The sequence below is a fragment of the Lynx canadensis genome, chromosome B1, assembly GCF_007474595.2.
Source record: "Lynx canadensis isolate LIC74 chromosome B1, mLynCan4.pri.v2, whole genome shotgun sequence".
In the NCBI taxonomy this organism is placed as follows: Eukaryota; Metazoa; Chordata; class Mammalia; order Carnivora; family Felidae; genus Lynx; species Lynx canadensis.
Window position 1 is genome coordinate 10,370,787 of NC_044306.2, and position 10,602 is coordinate 10,381,388.

Genomic DNA, 10,602 nt, shown 5'->3' on the forward strand with positions numbered 1-10,602 from the left:
ATGTAGCTTTGTTTACTGATGGGCTCTTCATTATGGTTTTAATGAACACAGATCCATTATAACAGGACAACAGTTGGGCAGGCATCAGAGTGCTGATACGATGTTACCAAATATGCAATGATGTTATCACTTGGCTTTTAGTTTGTGAACTTGGAAAATATTTTATTTCTCTTATAACATGCTTCATTTGCGTCATTTACAACTTTAGGGAGCTGCTTTATAGGAAAATGAATAATAATGTGAATGTTGGTCCTCAAATGTTTTAGCCACAAAATGTAGTAATACATTAATAACCAATTTAAATGAGAAGTGCTAACATAATTTTTATAATTACCCATAAGTCCCTTTTCATCATTCAATAATGATAATTTAAGGCATTGCATTTTTTTATAATTCCAGTAAAGACATATTTTAGATTAGTATATTATTTAAATGTGTAAACTGCAAATTCACAACATCTGGTACTTTAATACAAGATGATATAGCGCTGATCAAGGTTACAGAATTTGACACAGGTTTTTTATGCATTACAAAATGGCAATAATTAGTTCAAAGCTATACGGACTGCATTTTGATGCCCTTTGAGCTTTGAAATGAGAAGATCTGTAGTATCTTCCTACCTGGTACACAGAAGTAACACAGGAATGAATGATAGAAATATGATGTACTTGAAAATTAAAATGATTGCATGATTTAATTGCTTTAGCATTTATAACAAATATTTTAAGTAGTTATTGAGATATGTAATATATAGTAATATGATATCACCATGATAGTCTATAAAATTATTTTGAGCTAAGTTTGTTGAATGAAGTTCAAACAACAAGTTATTTGAAAGAGATAATTTATGTAATAATGGGCAATGAAACAAACACAAATATATTGTACATATATATTTGGAAATTAATATTAAAATTATATGGATCTGATATTTTTTTCAAAATTTCCAGAATAAAACATAATTAGTTTTAAAAGGGTAATTCAATGTAAAGTAGTAATAAACAATGAAGTTTACTCAGGAATTAGTATTCTGTATGTTAGTGAGAAAATGCTCAATATGCAGTTTTTTGATTTAGCACATTATAAACACAATTACATTTTGTTACCAAGAGATAAAAAAAATATACTTAACCTTTTTTATCTACCTCAAGTGAGTGTAGAAAAAAGAAAGTAAAGCTGACAACTACAACAAAAATAGAAAATTATTAAGCTAACACAAGAAATCAAGTTTTGTGTCCTCAGTGAAAATTCATTACTCCACTCAAGAACACCCTGAAAGAATGCATAATTTTTATTTGTGTCTCTGAAATGTTTTTAAAAATGTTTTCCTAAAATCTTTATAAATAACAGGGAATTTATATAAAGGACAGTCAATAAGACAATGAATATAGAATTTCATAAAGCTTGAAATATTTTTAGTAGTATGAGGCTTGCGAGTCATTTGAAAGGGAGTCACGGTCTAACACTCAAAACAGTATATCAGAAGCATTGAATATTATTCCCAATTTCTATTGTCTATGACATGCCCTCAGACAAATGTTTTCAACCTTTGTTTCTACACAGAGAGAAAATAAAGATAATAATATTTGCTTCTTATCAGAAAAAAATTTTCAAAGATTCATAGGCTACTTTTTTTAAAAAATAATTTCAAAATATGAAGAGTTGTGTGATTTCTAACTATAAAATATTATTTCAAATATGAACTATGAGTCTTCACTCATTATGAACTTCAAAATTAATCTGAAAAGTTTTATGCAGAGAATTTTTTCTTGGTTATAATGTCATGAACTTGGCAAAAGATTTAGTGTTTTAGGGAAGGACCTGTATCAGAATAAATTTTCAGAATTGAAACTTTCCGAATGTCTTTGGGCATTTTAAATAATATAAAAATGTCAGTATCTCAGTGTCGTGAATTTTTAGCCCAACACAAAGACGAACTATGTCATAGAGGATGACATTAACACTAAGTGGGGGACGGGGATAGGTCATCTCCCAAGAGCTTTGATTGTTTTTCTTATTTCTCCTGACTTCATTCCACTTTATTCAAAGTGAGCACATGTACCCAGCAGGGTCCTCAGTTGAATCTAAAATTATAGATCACAGACAGATACTGGGTGCTCAGGTATGAATAAGAAGGCAGAGAGCAAGAGGAAGCAAGGTATATATTAGGATATTGTACTTAGGCTACAACTTGTTCCATATAACTACATATCCTTTAAAGGGAATTTTCATTTTTTTTTCATTGAAGAAACTGAAGCAAATGGTGCTTAAGTAAATAATTGAGGATCACAGATATAATCGTAAAGTTATTAGTCACTAACGATGCACTGACTCTAAATCACTTTTACTTTTAAAGGCACCAACTGGGAAATAGATGAAGCTTCCTAAGATTAGAATGTTTCGTTTGTTGTAGGAATGATTTAGTTTAACTACCAGAGATAAAATCTTTCATTCAACACTACACACACACATACACATACACACACATACACACACACACACACACACACACACACACACTTACACTGTGCTCCTACCTCTATTCACTACAGTTCTAAAGCATTCTTGGTCAACTCTTCCTACCTACTATGTTTCTGAAACATACCTGCTCCTTTATGTCCTTGACAATGACTTCCACCAACTTGAGCACATGCAGCTTCACTATCTGCCCTGGTAACATTTTCTCTATCTGCCTGAAGCAGATAGAATGAAATGGCCTATCTGCCCACAGAGAAAATTACACAGACACATGAGCTAAGCTCTATAACACAATTTTGAAACATATTTATGTGTTCTAATATAGATAAACATGAAAATTGTGTGAGGAATACATATGTGATTTGTCTGAAAGGAATTGGATTTTATTAAAGGTACAGTTATTTCTATATTTGTCAATAAGCAAACATGTTGAAGTCCAAGAGATCTGACTGTTGCACAGCAATGTGAATATACTTAACACCACTGACTTTTACACTTAGAAATGGTTAAAATGGTAAATTTAATGCTGTGTGGGGTTTTCTTTAATGTTTTTTAATTTTGGGAGATGGAAAGCATAATCGAGTGGGGGAGGGGCAGTGAGAGAAGGGGACAGAGGATCTGAAGCGGGCTCTGTGCTGATAGCAGAGAACCAGATATGGGGCTCAAACTCACCAACCTTAAGATCATGACCTAAGCCGAAGTTGGATGCTTAACTGACTGAACCAACCAGCTGCCCCTATGTGGGTTTTCTTTATTACAAAAAAAAATTTCCCAAGAAAAAACAAACCCAGTACATTGCTATTTTACTTTAAGAATATCAGTAAGAGCATTATGTCCTGAGTTTATCTGCTAGGATACAAATTTGTTGTTTTTTGGTGCTCTTATAAAAATATAAACAGGATGCATGAATTTATATTTTTGTGTATTAGTGACTTAGACATTTACACATGAACATTTCATGGTTAAACATTTTAGTTTTCCTAGCTTCACCTATTGATGCAGTGAAAAATCTGAGGAAAAACTCCCAGATAAAAAATTTTACAATACCCAATATTTTACCTACATTTACTGCCCATTCTCCTGGAGTATGGATTCAATGAAGAATTATTATATTCGGCCAGAGATTCAGTTACAGGCACCGAAGTACATCATCAAGCATTGGTTAAACTTAGCTTTTTATATGAAGAGAATATATTTTACGAAGTAGTTTTTCCACTACAGAGTCACAACTAAATAATAAATTTTAATTCTACCTTATATTTAGTATGTTCCCAAATTTTTATAGACATACTCTTCAGTGAAAAGACATGTTTTGGGTCAAACAACAAAGTAAAGAGAAACCCTAAAACTCATGTAGCTCAATACCTAATTTTACCTTTTTATTTATTTAATTGAAGCTTTCCAAAAAATCATACCTAAAGAATCCAAGTGACTGTTCACAATTGCACAGTAGTGGTCTACTTGATAGCCAAACCAAAATTATAGTGACAGTATTCTCCCCAGACCAGTGTTCTACCTTGTATTAGAGAGAACTTCAAGTGGGTCCTACCATCAAATACAGAATCAAACAGTTTTCAGATTTCAAGGAAATAAAAACATAGACGTCCTTACTTTCATTCATTGTATCACGATAAAGCAAAGACCATTTTTTTTAATCTGTGGAAAACATAGGTTATTTATTTATTTATTTATTTATTGACAGAGAGCATGCAAGCAGGGGAGAGGGACAGAGAGACAGAGAAATTCTTAAGCAGGCTCCACACTCAGCATGGAGCCTGTTGCAGGGCTCAATCCCATGACCCTGGAATCATGACCTGAGCCAAAATCAAGAGTAAGATACTCAACTGACTGAGCCATCCTGGTGCCCCAAGGTTAATTAAAAAAACAATTTTTAATTTGTTTACTTTGAAGGAGACATAGCCTGAGCGGGTGAGGGGCAGAGAGAGAGAGACACACACAGAGTCTGAAGCAGACTCTAGCCTCTGAGCTGTCAGCACAGAGGTCCCCACAGGGCTCCAACTCATGAACCGTGAGATCATGACCTGAGCTGAAGTCAGATGCTTAACCTAATGAGCCACCCAGGTGCCCCTGGTTAATTTTTAAATAAACACATATCTGCATCCATAATATGGAATATGTGAGCAGCAAATAAGTATTTAATTCTTTATTAAATTAATGAAATTGCAGGAAGTGAAGAAAGAAAATATGTTGTTCAATTCTGCATGTAAATTTTTGTATTATAACTAATTCCAGTATTGTAGTGACTTTTGGCTCTCCAGTTATCACTAGTTCTAATGCTATGTCTCAGCCCCCAAAATGGCAAAAAGTCTTACACAGTTTTGTTTTCCATTGTTACAATACCTCCAAATTTTGTGTGTAAAAGAGAGAAATAAGAGGTTGTCATAGAAGCAGGAGAAAATTCTGCTGTGTCTCTTTACTGAAATAATAGTAGTTTATCAATGCAGGAATATACATTTTAAGAGAATGAATATTAAGAGTAATATAGAATCTCATTTTATAAGGATAAACTGGTCAATTCACTAAGGGGACAAAGCTGCTAAACATTTATGCACCTAATAACAGAGCTTCAAAATACAGGAAGCAAAATCTTCTAGAAACGAAAAGGAGAAAAGAAAAACCAACAGTTATAGTTGAAGATTTTAATTCAACTCTCTATAAAATTGATGAAACAATAAAAGTAGAAAATCACGGTTAGAATAGACTTGCACAGCACTATGTAATTTGATGTATTTAACAGTTATAGAATCCTCAAACTAGCAACAGTACATTACAGGTTCTTTTTAAGTGCACAGAGAGCTGTTACCCAGACAAACCATACTGTGGGAAACAAAATAAGTCTTTGTAAATTTATATTGATTCCTGTCAGGCAAAGTGTGTTCTTTGACCACCTGGAATTAAATTGAAAATTAGTAACAGAAAGATATCTGGAAAACTCCCCCATACCTGGAGACCATGTGGATATGAATAAAATGGGAAATTAAAAAGTCTTTTCAGTTTAGTGAGAATGAAAAAACAGCATACTGCTTTTATGTATTGATACTTACTATCTATAGTAGTAAGGTGCAAAATCAGTGACCTCAGCAGCTTACACTTTTTTAAAGAAAAGCAATAAAATTCTCTCTACACTGATAGGAAAAATTAGAATAGACTTAAACCACCAATATCAAAAATGAGAGGAATGGTCAACGAAAGAAAGCTGGAGTAGCCATACTTATATCAGACAATCTAGACTTTAAAATAAAGACTGCATGAAGAGATGAAGAAGGGTGTTATAATTAAGGGATCTATAGACCAAGAAGACTTAACAATTGTAAACATTTATTCACCAAATGTGGAAGCACACAAATATATAAATCAATCTCAAACATAAAGAAACTCATTGATCATAATACCATAATAGTAGGAAAATTCAACACCCCACTCACAACAATGGACAGATCATGTAATCAAAAAATTGACAAGGAAACAATGGCTTTGAATGACACACTTGACCAGATGGACTTAACAGATATATTCAGAATATTTCATCCCTACGAAACTTGAAATCAACCAAAAAAAAAAAAAATTGGAAAGGTAACAAATACATGGAGACTAAAAACCATCCTACTAAAGAATGAATGGGCCAAGAAGTTAAAGACAAAATTAAAAAGCGTATGGAAGCCAATGAAAATGTAACACCACAACGCAAAACCTCTGGGATGTAGCAAAGGTGGTCTTAAAAGGAAAGTATATAGCAATCCAGGCCTTCCTAAAGAAAGAAGAAAGATCTCAGATACACAACCTCACCTTACGCCTTAAAGAGCTGGAAACATAACAGCAAATAAAACCCAAAACCAGCAGAAGACAAGAAATAATAAAGATTAGAGCAGAAATCAAGGCTATCAAAACCAAACAAACAAACAAACAAAAAATGCTATCGAAACCAAACAAACAAACAAAAAAACAGTAGAACAGATTGACGAAACCAGATGCTAGTTCTTTGAAAGAATTAACAAAATTGAAAAACCACCAGCCAGTTTGATCAAAAAGAAAAAGGAAAGGACCCAAATAAATAAAATCAAGAATGAAAGAGGAGAGATCACAACCAACACAGCATAAATAAAAACAATATTAAGAGAACACTATGAGGAAGTATATGCCAATAAAATGGGCAATCTGGAAGAAATGGACAAATTCCTAGAAACATATACACTACCAAAACTGAAATAGCAAGAAATAGAAAATTTGAACAGACCCAAAACAGTAAAGAAATCTAATTAGTAATCAAAAATCTCCCAAAAAACCAGAGTCCAGGGCCAGATAGCTTTCCAGGGGAATTCTACCAAACATTTAAGGAAGAGTTAACACCTATTCTCTTGAAGGTGTTCCAAAAAATATAAATGGACAGAAAACTTCCAAACTCTTTCTGTGAAGCCAGCATTACCTTGATTCCAAAACCAGACAGAGACCCCACTAAAAAGGAGAACTATAAACCCATTTCTCTGATGAACATGGATGCAAAAATCCTCAAAAAGATATTAGCCAAACAGATCCAACAATACATTAACAAAATTATAACACCACGACCAAGTGGGATTTATACCTGGGATGCAAGGCTTGTTCACTATCCGCAAAACAATTAATGTGATTCATCACATCAATAAAAGAAAGGACAAGAACCATATGATCCTCTCAATAGATGCAGAGAAAGCATTTGACAAAATATAGCATCCTTTCTTGATAAAAACCCTCAAGAAAGTAGAGGTAGAAGGATCATACCTCAAGATCAAAATAGCCATGTATGGAAGACCCAACAGTAATAACATCCTCGATGGGGAAAAGCTGAGAGCTTTCCTCAGGTCCCCCTAAGGTCCAGGAACAAGACAGGGATGTCCTCTCTTGCCACTGTCATTCAACATAGTATTGGAAGTCTTAACCTCTGCAATCAGACAACACAAAGAAATAAAAGACATCCAAATCGGCTAGGAGGAGGTCAACCTTTCACTCTTCACAGATGACATGATACTCTTTATGGAAAACCCAAAAGACTCCACAAAAAAACTGCTAAAACTGATTCGTGAATTCAACAAAGTTGCAGGATATAAAATCAATGCACAGAAATCAGTTGCTTTCCTATACACCAACAATGAAGCAGCAGAAAGAGAAATCGAGGAATCGATCACATTTAATATTGCACCGAAAACCATAAAATACCTAGGAGTAAATGTAACCAAAGAGGTGAAAAATCTATACACTGAAAAGTATAGAAGGTTTATGAAAGAAATTGAAGAAGACACAAAATATGGAAAAAGATTCCATGCTCCTAGATAGGAAGAACAAATATTGTTAAAATGTCAATATTACCCAAAGCAATCTACATATTCAATGCAATCCCTATCAAAATAACACCAGCATTCTTCACAGAGCTAGATCAAATAATCCTAAAACTCGTATGGGACCAGAAAAGACCCTGAATAGCCAAAGCAATCTTGAAAAAGAAAACCAAAGCAGGAGGTATCACCATCCCAGACCTCAAGCTGTACTACAAAGCTGTCATCATCAAGACAGTATGGTGCTGGCACAAGAACAGACACTCAGATCAATGGAACAGAATAGAGAACACAGGAATGGACCCACAAACTTATGGCCAACTAACCTTTGACAAAGCAGGGAAGAATATCCAATGGAATAAAACAGTCTCTTCATCAAGTGGTGCTGGGAAAACTGGACAGTGACATGCAGAAGAATGAACCTGGACCACTTTCTTACACCACGTAAAAAAATAAATTCAAAATGGATGAAAGACCTCAATGTAAGACAGGAAGCCATCAAAATCCTCGAGGAGAAAGCAGGCAAACACCTATTTGATCTTCCCTGCAGCAACTTCTTAATATGTCTCTGGAGGCAAGGGAAACCAGAGCAAAAATGAACTCCTGGGACCTCATCAAAATAAAAAGCTTCTGAACAGCTAAGGAAACAATTGGCAAAACTAAAAGGCAACCGACACAATGGGATAAGATATTGCAAACAACATATCAGATAAAGGGTTAGTATCCAAAATCTATACAGAACTTATCAAACTCAACACCCAAAAAAGCAAATAATCCAGTGAGGAAATGGGAAAAAGACATGAATAGTCACTTCTCCAAGTGATCCAGATTGCCAACTGACACATGAAAAAATGCTCAACATCACTTACCATCAGGGAAATACAAATCAAACCCACAATGAGAGAACACCTCACACATGTCAGAAAGGCTAACATTAACAACTCAGGCAACAACAGATGTTGGTGAGGATGCAGAGAAAGAGGATCTGTTTTGCATTGCTGGTGGGAATGCAAGCTGGTTCAGCCCCTCTGGAAAACAGTACAGAGGTTCCTCAAAAAATTAAAAATAGATCTACCCTATAATGCAGCATTGGGCTATTAGGTATTTATCCAAGGAATACAGGTGTGCTGTTTTGAAGGGACATATGCACCCCAATGTTTACGCAGCACTATCAACCAGAGCCAAAGTATGGAAAGAGCCCAAATGTCCATTTATGGATGAATGGATAAAGAAGATGTGGTATAGGGGCGCCTGGGTGGCTCAGTTGGTTAAGTGTCCGACTTCAGCTCAGGTCATGATCTCACAGTCCGTGAGTTTGAACCGTCGGGCTCTGTGCTGACAGCTCAGACCCTGGAGCCTGCTTCATATTCTGTGTCTCCCTTTCTCTCTGCCCTTCCCCTGCTCATGCTCTGTCTCTTTCTATCTCAAAAATAAATAAAACATTAAAAAAAAAGATGTGGTACACACACACACACACACACACACACACACACACACACAATGGAGTATTACCTGGCAATCAAAAAGAATGAAATCTTGCCATTTGCAACTACGTGGATGGAACTGAAGGGTATTATGCTAAGTGAAATCAGTTCGAGAAAGACAAATATAATATGACTTCACTCATATGAGGACTTTAAGAGACAAAACAGATGAACATAAGGGAAGGGAACAAAAATAATATAAAAACAAGGAGGGGGACAAAACAGAAGAGACTCTTAATATGGAGAACAAACAGAGGATTATAGGAGGTGTTGTGGGAGTGGGGATGGGATAAATGGGTAAGGGGCATTAAGGAATCTTCTCCTGAAATAATTGTTGCACTATATGCTAACTAATTTGGATGTAAATTTAAAAAAAATAAAATTAAAAAAAATGAGAGAGGAAACATTAGTATAGATACAACAGATATTAAAAGGATGGTTAAATAAAAATATACACAATTATATTCATATAAACTTGACAACTTGGATAAAATACACAGATTTACTGAAAAGACAAATATACCAGATTCCATTCAAAAAGAAGTAGATAACCTGGATAGCTCTATATCTATTAATGGCACTGAATTTACAGTTAAAAACCTCTTCACAAAGAAACCTCCAGTGGTAGATGGATTCAGAGGTGAATTCTACCATATTAGTCAGCTATAAAAATGAATAAAATCTTGCCATTTGCAACAACCTGGATGAAGCTAGAGAATATAATATTGAGTGAAATAAGTCAGTCAAAGAAAGACAAATACCACAGGATTGCACTTGTATGTGGCATATAAAACAAAATAAAAACAGAGGGGAAAAAAGAGAGACAAACTTAGAAATAGCCTCTTAACTGTGGAGACTAAACAGGTGGTTACCAGAGGGGAGGAGGGTGAGGGGATGGGAAAAGTAGGTGAAGTTGTTGAATCACTATATTATACACTTAAACTAATATGACACTGTGCATTAGCTATACTGGAATTTAAAAAAATTTTTGACAGGTGAATTCTACCAAATGTTAAAAAAAATATTCTACTCAAACTTTGCAGTAGCATGAAGAGGAGAGAGTACTTCTGAATTCATTCTCTGAGGCCAGGAATACCATGTATCAAAAGCAGGCAAATAGAAGAAAAGAAAACTACAGAGCAATATCCCTTTTGAATATCAATGCAAAATTATGGTCAAATGGTTAGATCCAACACAACTCAAATTAAAATACCAATATTTGTTTGTTTTTAGAAATTGGCAAACTGTTTCTATAGTTTATATGGAAATTTCCTAGAATAGCCAAAATAATTTGAAAAAAGAAGAATAAA